The sequence below is a fragment of the Lissotriton vulgaris genome, chromosome 1_2 (genome assembly GCF_964263255.1).
Source record: "Lissotriton vulgaris chromosome 1_2, aLisVul1.2, whole genome shotgun sequence".
In the NCBI taxonomy this organism is placed as follows: Eukaryota; Metazoa; Chordata; class Amphibia; order Caudata; family Salamandridae; genus Lissotriton; species Lissotriton vulgaris.
In genome coordinates, this window is record NC_141686.1 from 57,526,340 (window position 1) to 57,536,091 (window position 9,752).

Here is a 9,752-nt window from a genome sequence, read left to right on the forward strand (position 1 = left end):
GGGAGAGGGCAGGGAGGGGACAGTCTGGGAGAGGGCAGGTTGGGAGAGGGCAGGTTGGGAGAGGGCAGGTTGGGAGAGGGCAGGTTGGGAGAGGGCAGGTTGGGAGAGGGCAGGCTGGAAGTGGACAGGCTGGAAGTGGAAAGGCTGGGAGAGGACAGGCTGGGAAAGGGCTGGCTGGAAGTGGACAGGCTGGGAAAGGGCAGGGAGGGGACAGGCTGCTTATATTGATTTTCTGCCACTTCGGTGACCTGCAGATCCACCCCAAGTGTGGCCCCTTGCAGAATTGCGTTAGTTAGAGCCACAAGGCTGAAGAGAGAAAAAAAAGGAGGGGGTTGGTTGCGGGGCTTAAGCTGTGTGTTGCTGGGCGCCGAACCCCCTGCCTGACGTGCTGGGGGGGGGGGGTGGGGGATATGCAGGGAGGGAGAGAGATCGATAGATACATTTATCTGCTTAAACTGCCTTTTTAGGTTTTGCCTGGCGTAAACGATGCGAAAGCATCGTTTTGCTAGGAGAAAACCTATTGACTCTAGTATGTGGGGCATTGAACGTCCCCCGTCTCCCATTGGCTAGCTCCATAAATGGAGGCTAGCCATTGGAAGACGGCTCTGTCCGTCAATCCCGGACCAGATTCGGGGGCGTTCCCGAGAATTTTTGGCTTTTGGCTACGTCAGCCGAAAGCCTGTTCTCGGGAACGCCCCCGAATCTGGTCCTGCATTGAGCCGGCACCTGCCTTCCTTAAGCACAGCCTGCGAAACTCAGGCACTGACAGTGGTCGACCTCGAGGCTGGGAAACCGGGCTCGAGTCTCGGCAGGACGCTTAATCTCCCCGTGCCTAACAACATGACTGTGTCCATCTCTAACGCAACATGTGCTCATGTAAAGCGCTCTAACCCCTTCGGGTCTGGGTAGCGCTATATACAACTTTTTTTTAAAAAACATTAGCAGATATTTTAAAAGAAATACCAAAGAGCGGTAAAAGTAACGGCCTTAACAGCACTACTTCAGACACCACGCTTCGTCACAGTTGCGTTTTCTCTTTCTAGCTGGGTGAGGAAATAGCTCTGATTTACTAGGTACGCCTCAATATGCGGCACATACAGACATGCCAACCCTCCCGATTCAGGTGTGAGACTACCGATTTCAAGGCTAGTCTCCCGCCTCCCGATTCCTGGAAGCAAAACCCCGATTCATCGGGTTTCAGCTGACAGGGCTTGGTAGTGTATAACGTGCTAATTCGTCCAGCAATAGTCCGAGTGGTGATGCAGGGGCTCTAGAAGGGGTGAAAAACCAACAAAGCCTCAGTAACAAGCTAATGGTCTTTTAAAGACCTGTAAAGTATTGTGGGGGGGGCGGCTGTGTGTGTGCCCGGGCTGCCACACGGGCGGGGGGGTTGTGGGGGCGAATGCACTGCTAGCAACCTGACAGGCCGTGCACACGTGCATCACCCTCTCTGCCTGCCATTGCGCTCCATGCTTCGGAAAGGTAAGAAAAAACCGTGCATTTGCGGTTCAAATGTACAATCCTACAGCAGCCACTTCCAAAGCCCATACATGCCAGTAACCCGATTCAAAGCCCAATTCTCACGATTGTTTTTTTATCTCCCACTTTGCTCTCCTGAAATGTTGGTATGTATCCACATATACACTTTACAGCAGCCGGAAGAAGCGCTTCTTTAAAAAAAAATGTGTCTTCCAGGCGCCTGCAGCAGTGCGGGGACGCGCGGGGGTTCAAGAATCTTATGCAGGCCGGAGAGGTTCTAGAAATGCTTCTGAATGGGGTCTGGAGCTTCTGGAAGTGGAATGCCAGAAACAACATCTCCGGCTGAACCCACTGGGCTATCTTAGCCTCGAGGGACTCGTGAAAACTGGCCGTGCGCACTGGTTTCCGCACGACCACTTCACACGAGAGAGTGACAAAGGCACCTCTGCCTCGTGAGACAGTCCCCATACCGATCCTTATTGTTCAGCATGTACTCTGGTGCTCAGTCGAGCGCCCTGAAGCTGCAGTGCTAAGTGCGGGCTGCATTCAACCACTTGGGTGGAGGGTGAGACTCCAGCCCTTTGAGATGAAGCAGAGATGCCACCCCAGGGGCGGAGTTGAACATCTACCCCGGGGGCGGCTGTGAAGGGTTAAGTGGTTTATAAGGAAAAACCTTGGGACACAAAAATATAGGAAGGGCAAACTGGGGCCCAAAACACTGCAGGCAATACACTCCCGAATGGCAGGGGTACATATAAAAGCGGGGGTTACATTAAAACTAAAGAGAAGGGTGAACTTTGAGGGTAAGTAGGGTTTGGGCACAGAAGAGGGGTGTGGTGGCGTAGAAAAAATTAACAGTGGGTTTCGTAATAACGTTGGGGGGGGCAGATGGCGAGGCAAAGAGTCACAATTCGGAAAATAGGTTGCCCCTTAGGAATAGCGCCAAAATCAGATGTGTGCTGAAATATAGGGTTAGGTAAGGGATGTGGGGGTACATATCTGCTGGTAAAACAAATCAGTTGGTCATAGTACTTTAAACAGAAATCGGTGTAATAATCTGCAAATTACAGATTGAAATCTTCGTGGGAAACACGATAAAATACGCTCACGGCAGACGGACGAATGCAACTTTCCGATTACAGGTATCGATTCCAGATAATATAACTAAGTGATCAAAGGGTGAGTGAGTAAGATGATCAAGGGGAGCAAGTGAGTAAGGGGAACTTTGCAAAGACACGTACATACCCGAAGAGTAAGAGTAATAATAGCTGTGGGAAAACGCCAACCTTCATTCTTCTAAGGTCGATAAAGTGTATATCACTGACTTCTTGCTGCTGTCCTGCCCACCCCCCCCTTGTTCGTGCTTGCTGTCCTGTCCTGTCTCCCCCCCGACCCGCCGCTGTCCGTGTGCCCGTTCACATTTGTAAATGCTTGTTGAAGCTGTTCAGAGTCGAAAGCAAGGCGAAGGTAATCGGATGTTGGAAGTAATCTGTGCTCCGGAATGTTTTTTCTCTTATTGTAACCCGTAAAATGTATGGGGGTGGAGGGGAGATTCCCTAAAGGGGGGATTGCCTAGCATGGCGTGGCCCAACGTGGTTAGGTGCGAGGCTTAAACTTGCAAAACGAAATTTCTGCAATTCCCATAGTTTGCCATCCAGCCAGTATTTTGATTCTTCCCTGAGCGTTCTGTTATTCTAAACAGATATAGAACACAACTAACACATACAAAATCAGAAGCTTTGTCAAAGGTTGTTAACTGTTGAGGGTGATTGAGTAACGGTAATGATTCTGTTACAAATAATTGAAATGCAGATATTTACATTTTGAAACTGTGAGACAATTCAACATTATTAAGGCCGGTGGAAGAGGTAGTCTTCTCAATCGCTCCCGTTATGTTCACTCTTTTAGGCATCTCGTTGCTGCCTCCGTCCCAACCCCCAATCCGTCTCCTCCATCCTGACCACGAACCTCCCACGGCCAAAACAGCAGAAATGCGGCCCAGCGCTCCCCCTAACTCAGCAATGAAACTCCTCGCTGCCTCTTCCCCAGGCTGCCTAAACACGGTGTCCACCCTTCCACATGAGCCCCCCAAGGAGACCAATCACAGTGCCCAGGATTCCCAGGACGATAAACAACGCAGAGACCCCAACCCAACCGCACCCCCTCCAAAGACGGCAGCTCCGAGCCTTAGCCTCCTCCCGCGCCCGAAACCCTGCCATCCCCACTGTCCTGTTACGCCACACCCTATGCTCCCGAGCCCCATCTCAGCATCCGCAAACCCGTCCTGTCAGTCTGTACTTTTTTCACCCCCACTTCCTCCCTAACACTTTCCTTTCACTGCTCCGCTCTTTCATACTTCAATCCTTTAACCCTTCCTATATTCCTTTCTCCTTCTTTCTTTGCCATCCAGTTTATTTGCAGCATTTACTTTTACATGCCGTCCTTCACTTACAATTGAGTAAACAAGTGACCTTAATTTCTACAAGCCCCAAAATGCATCACAAAAGTGCCGAATTCAGACTGGCGAAATCCTCACACTTGGATCTGGGACACGCCAGGGCTCTCGGCATAAGATTCTTCTTGGCATAACAGAATCTAGTTGTGTGATCAGACTGGTAGAGGGAGCAAGGTTGGAAGAGCGGGGAGAGGGGCTTCAGGGAGGCATCGGAGCAGTCACTGAGGTACCCCTTCTGGACCTTGTCTGTAGATATCATTGTTATAGCTCCAAAATCAGATGTGTGCTGAAATATGGGGTTAGGTAAGGGATGTGGGGGTACATATCTGCTAGTAAAACAAATCAGTTGGTCATAGTACTTTAAACAGAAATCGGTGTAATAATCTGCAAATTACAGATTGAAATCTTCGTGGGAAACACGATAAAATACGCTCACGGCAGACAGACGAATGCAACTTTCAGATTACAGGTATCGATTCCAGATAATATAACTAAGTGATCAAAGGGTGAGTGAGTAAGATGATCAAGGGGAGCAAGTGAGTAAGGGGAACTTTGCAAAGACACGTACATACCCGAAGAGTAAGAGTTTTAATAGCTGTGGGAAAACGCCAACCTTCATTCTTCTAAGGTCGATAAAGTGTATATCACTGACTTCTTGCTGCTGTCCTGCCCACCCCCCCCCTTGTTCGTGCTTGCTGTCCTGTCTCCCCCCCCCCCGCTGTCTGTGCCCCCCCCCTGTCTGTGCCCCCCCCCCGCCGCTGTCCATGTGCCCGTTTACATTTGTAAATGCTTGTTGAAGCTGTTCAGAGTCGAAAGCAAGGCGAAAGTAATCGACCCGAAGAGAAAGAGTTTTAATAGCTGTGGGAAAACGCCAACCTTCATTCTTCTAAGGTCGATAAAGTGTATATCACTGACTTCTTGCTGCTGTCCTGCCCCCCCCCCTTGTTCGTGCTTGCTGTCCTGTCCTGTCTTTCCCCCCCCCCCCCCGCCGCTGTCCGTGTGCCCGTTCACATTTGTAAATGCTTGTTGAAGCTGTTTAGAGTCGAAAGCAAGGCGATGGTAATCGGATGTTGGAAGTAATCTGTGCTCCGGAATGTTTTTTTTCTTATTGTAACCTGTAAAATGTATGGGGGTGGGGGGGAGATTCCCTAAAGGGGGAATTGCCTAGCATGGCGTGGCCCACGTGATTAGGTGCGAGGCTTAAACTTGTAAAACGAAATTTCTGCAATTCCCATAGTTTGCCATCCAGCCAGTATTTTGATTCTTCCCTGAGCGTTCTGTTATTCTAAACAGATATAGAACACAACTAACACATACAAAATCAGAAGCTTTGTCAAAGGTTGTTAACTGTTGAGGATGATTGAGTAACAGTAATGATTCTGTTACAAATAATTGATATGCAGATATTTACATTTTGAAACTGTGAGACAATTCAACATTATTAAGGCCGGTGGAAGAGGTAGTCTTCTCAATCGCTCCCGTTATGTTCACTCTTTTAGGCATCTCGTTGCTGCCTCCGTCCCAACCCCCATTCCGTCTCCTCCATCCTGACCACGAACCTCCCGCGGCCAAAACAGCAGAAATGCGGCCCAGCGCTCCCCCTAACTCAGCAATGAAACTCCTCGCTGCCTCTTCCCCAGGCTGCCTAAACACGGTGTCCACCCTTCCACATGAGCCCCCCAAGGAGACCAATAACAGTGCCCAGGATTCCCAGGACGATAAACAACGCAGAGACCCCAACCCAACCGCACCCCCTCCAAAGACGGCAGCTCCGAGCCTTAGCCTCCCCCCCCGCCCCCGAAACCCTGCCATCCCCACTGTCCTGTTACGCCACGCCCTATGCTCCCGAGCCCCATCTCAGCATACGCAACCCCGTCCTGTCCGTCTGTACTTTTTTCACCCCCACTTCCTCCCTAACACTTTCCTTTCACTGCTTCGCTCTTTCATACTTCAATCCTTTAACCCTTCCTATATTCCTTTCTCCTTCTTTCTTTGCCATCCAGTTTATTTGCAGCGTTTACTTTTACATGCCGTCCTTCACTTACAATTGAGTAAACAAGTGACCTTAATTTCTATAAGCCCCAAAATGCATCACAAAAGTGCCGAATTCAGACTGGCGAAATCCTCACACTTGGATCTGGGACACGCCAGGGCTCTCGGCATAAGCTTCTTCTTGGCATAACGGAATCTAGTTGTGTGATCAGACTGGTAGAGGGAGCAAGGTTGGAAGAGCGGGGAGAGGGGCTTCAGGGAGGCATCGGAGCAGTCACTGAGGTACCCCTTCTGGACCTTGTCTGTAGATATCATTGTTATAGCGCCAAAATCAGATGTGTGCTGAAATATGGGGTTAGGTAAGGGATGTGGGGGTACATATCTGCTAGTAAAACAAATCAGTTGGTCATAGTACTTTAAACAGAAATCGGTGTAATAATCTGCAAATTACAGATTGAAATCTTCGTGGGAAACACGATAAAATACGCTCACGGCAGACGGACGAATGCAACTTTCAGATTACAGGTATCAATTCCAGATAATATAACTAAGTGATCAAAGGGTGAGTGAGTAAGATGATCAAGGGGAGCAAGTGAGTAAGGGGAACTTTGCAAAGACACGTACATACCCGAAGAGTAAGAGTTTTAATAGCTGTGGGAAAACGCCAACCTTCATTCTTCTAAGGTCGATAAAGTGTATATCACTGACTTCTTGCTGCTGTCCTACCCACCCCCCCCCCTTGTTCGTGCTTGCTGTCCTGTCTCCCCCCCCCGCTGTCTGTGCCCCCCCTGTCTGTGCCCCACCCCCCCGCTGTCCGTGTGCCCGTTCACATTTGTAAATGCCCCGGTTACTTACCGGTAATCTTCATTACTCCGAGTATAGTCTTCCTCGCCACATGATTTACATAGTGAGCTTTAGCTCCACAACAGAACCCTCCAAAGCAAAAAGAAACTACCTCCCACCCCCTCCCAACATGGCCGACCAGTCCCACCTGACCTCTATAAGAGGCGGGCCGGCCCAACCAATCAGCCTGATCTACCAAGCAAACAATGAAGCCGATAGCCAGACAGGGAGGGGGGGAGGGAACTCATGTGGCGAGGAAGACTATACTCGGAGTAATGAAGATTACCGGTAAGTAACCGGGGCATTACCTCCTCGTTAGTCTTCCTCGCCACATGATTTACATAGTGAGCAAATACCCAAGCCAACAAGGCTTCATTGACCACCATAACCACAACACCACATGGTGATGCAGAGAAACCAACCCAAGGTTGATGTAAACAACTGAAAGGAAAACAGGGCCCACAGGAAACCTGAAATCAAGACCTCCAGAAAAAGGAGGCCAACCAGGAGTCGCAGCTCCAGCACTCCGAACGGCCCCAGCGAAGTCCCCCCCGGGACCGCTAGAGACCCACGTACCAGGCGGGTGATGACCACGCCGAAGTCAGACAAAACTCCACAGAGGAGACACCCACTAAGGGGGCCCAGGGAACAGAGCCACACCCCGCAGACCGACCCTGGGCCCCCGCCGGATCCACCGAACCCAGCGAAGCGTAGGGAAGGATGCCAGCCTGTGTAAGCCCGCGAACCATGGAGGAACGAGGGCAAGTGGCCCGAACGAAACGGGTGTTATGGCTGAGTGGACAGTGGGATTTGTACCTGTGACCTTGAGGTCAAACACAGTCCCCTGCAGTGCAGTTAGTCCACTGAGCCACCAGACCCGGTTACCCCCCAAAAGGCATAACACAGGTCATCCCACCGGGAAAGGAAAAACGTGCGGCTAAGAGAAGCCAAAACAGCACGCCGAACAACCAGCCCGGACAAGGGAGGAACCACGCTGGTCGGAAAAAGCGGGAAGACGCCACCCGAGTTCGAGGCCCCAGGGAAAGGACCCCGGGAAGGACACGGGGGACATGCCGGAGGTGCAACCCCGTCCGGCAAAACCCGCAAGTAGGGCGGGGAGCGGAGGAACGACCCCCGCACGCCCATCCGCCCGGCAGACACCAACGCCACCAGGGAAACCTGACCGGCTAGGAACCGCCACCGAGGGCCGGGTCCCAAAAGGGCGGGCCCCGAAGAGCTCGTAGAACGAGAGAGGGAGTATGCAAGTGTATTGCGATGTGCCTGGCGCACGTATCGCCCAAAAGGCAACAAGGTGCGTGCCTCGGGAACCCGACCAGGTATTCCCTTGCGAGATCTCCCATCCAGGTACCAACCAGGCCCGACCCAGCTTAACCACTGAGATCGGACGAGAACAGGCGCCGTCAGGGTGGTACGACCGTAGGCTGCAGGATACAAGGTGAGAGTCAGGCATCCCGCCACAAGGGGCCCAAGTGGAGAATAAGCAAGCATCCGCCCAGAGATGCAGAGTGTGAGCCCGTGAGACGAGTAGGCACCGGCATGAGAATTCTCGAGCCCATGGAAGCATTGAAGCCCAAGACCCACCGTTAGGCGGGGAATCGAACTCAGGTCCCGGACCAATCTCAGCTACCGGGACTGCTGCCTCCAACCCCTGAGCTACACGTCTCCACTAACATGGAACGCTCCACGAATCCTGCGGGTCCTCCTTGTGCAGGAGCCGTGCCAATCTACTCTGTATCTTTCCAAATATGTATACGTGCTGCCGAAGCGAGCACTGGAATGCCTGCGGGAGCCCAGCAGCAAAGCCACAACCCCCGAGCCAGCAGCGTCCTCCGCTCCAGAACCAGGCCTGCACAAGGAGGCAGGCCAGCCGACAAGAGCCGGCTCAACACCGACGCCGAGAGCGGGGGACCCAACCACTGCACGGGAAGATCCGGGATCGGCCAGGAGGCTTGAATCGCCAGCCCGGTCAAAGGAGAGGGAACCCGGGGCGGTGGACCCCGCCGGGAACCAAAAACAGGAACGCCCCCACTGCCACGTTCCAAACAAGGCCATGCGCCGCCGGGCGTCCATGAGCACCCCGGCCCTGCCCAAGCGCCACCTGCTGAGGAACCGCGATCTCAGAGGGCACGGGGGAGATCCAGCAGACCGAAAGGCCACGCGAAAGACCGGTAATAAGGACCCGGAAGGAGGAGTAGAACCCGGGCCGGAGGGCCGAGCCCCCCTCCGTGAACAGAGACCTCGGAGGCAGACCGAGCCGAGGCCCCAGGCGTAGAAACACCACCGGGGCAGGGCGAGACCATGCCACGAAGGCCAGACCCGACTCCGTCGGCCCCTGGGGGAAAGACCGCCCGCGGGGCCTGGACCGGTGACACCCCCATCAGGGCGCCCAACCCGACCCAGACCCGGGGACCCAAGCCCCGGCAAATGGAAAGCCACACGAAAACGTGCAGGGGTCAAGCCAGTCACCTCCACGTGTATTCACAGTGCTGCCGAAGCGAGCACATCAAAAACGGCCGGCCAGGAAGACATCCAGCAACCCCCGAAGCACGAGGTGCTGAGCGGCCGCAGGAGAACTCAACGCCAAACGACCCGGCGCCAAAGGACGCCCCCCCCCCCTGAAAGAACCAGAGGGAAGCACCGGGACCAGGCACACGCCCCCCCCGAAGGAGGCCAAGCCCGAGACGAGGACCGAAGGGACCACCGGACCTGGGCCAGGAAGCCGACGGATGAGAGACACCGCCAGATGTGAAGCCATATTCCCATGGGGGGGGGGGGGAGACAAAAACGAGGCCGTGAGGAAGCACACGGCCAGACAGGGAACCCCCAAGACCCACACCCGGCGAAGAAGATCCACCAGGCGGGCCAGGAGCACAGCTCCCCCCCAGGGCCAGAACGCCAGCCCAACGGAAGTACTCGCCACCGCGAGCGGGAACCCCCACTCGCAGGCATTAACAGGTGAGGC

The 9,752-nt window shown here is 53.4% G+C and overlaps 1 non-coding gene across 1 annotated transcript; it reads right to left on the reverse strand.

Annotated features, from left to right (window-relative positions):
* Positions 1-8,455: 8,455 nt before the first annotated feature.
* LOC147733912 (U6 spliceosomal RNA) lies at positions 8,456-8,562 on the reverse strand. The gene has a single exon (XR_015307977.1). It is a non-coding gene; the product is annotated as a U6 spliceosomal RNA (small nuclear RNA).
* Positions 8,563-9,752: the final 1,190 nt, after the last annotated feature.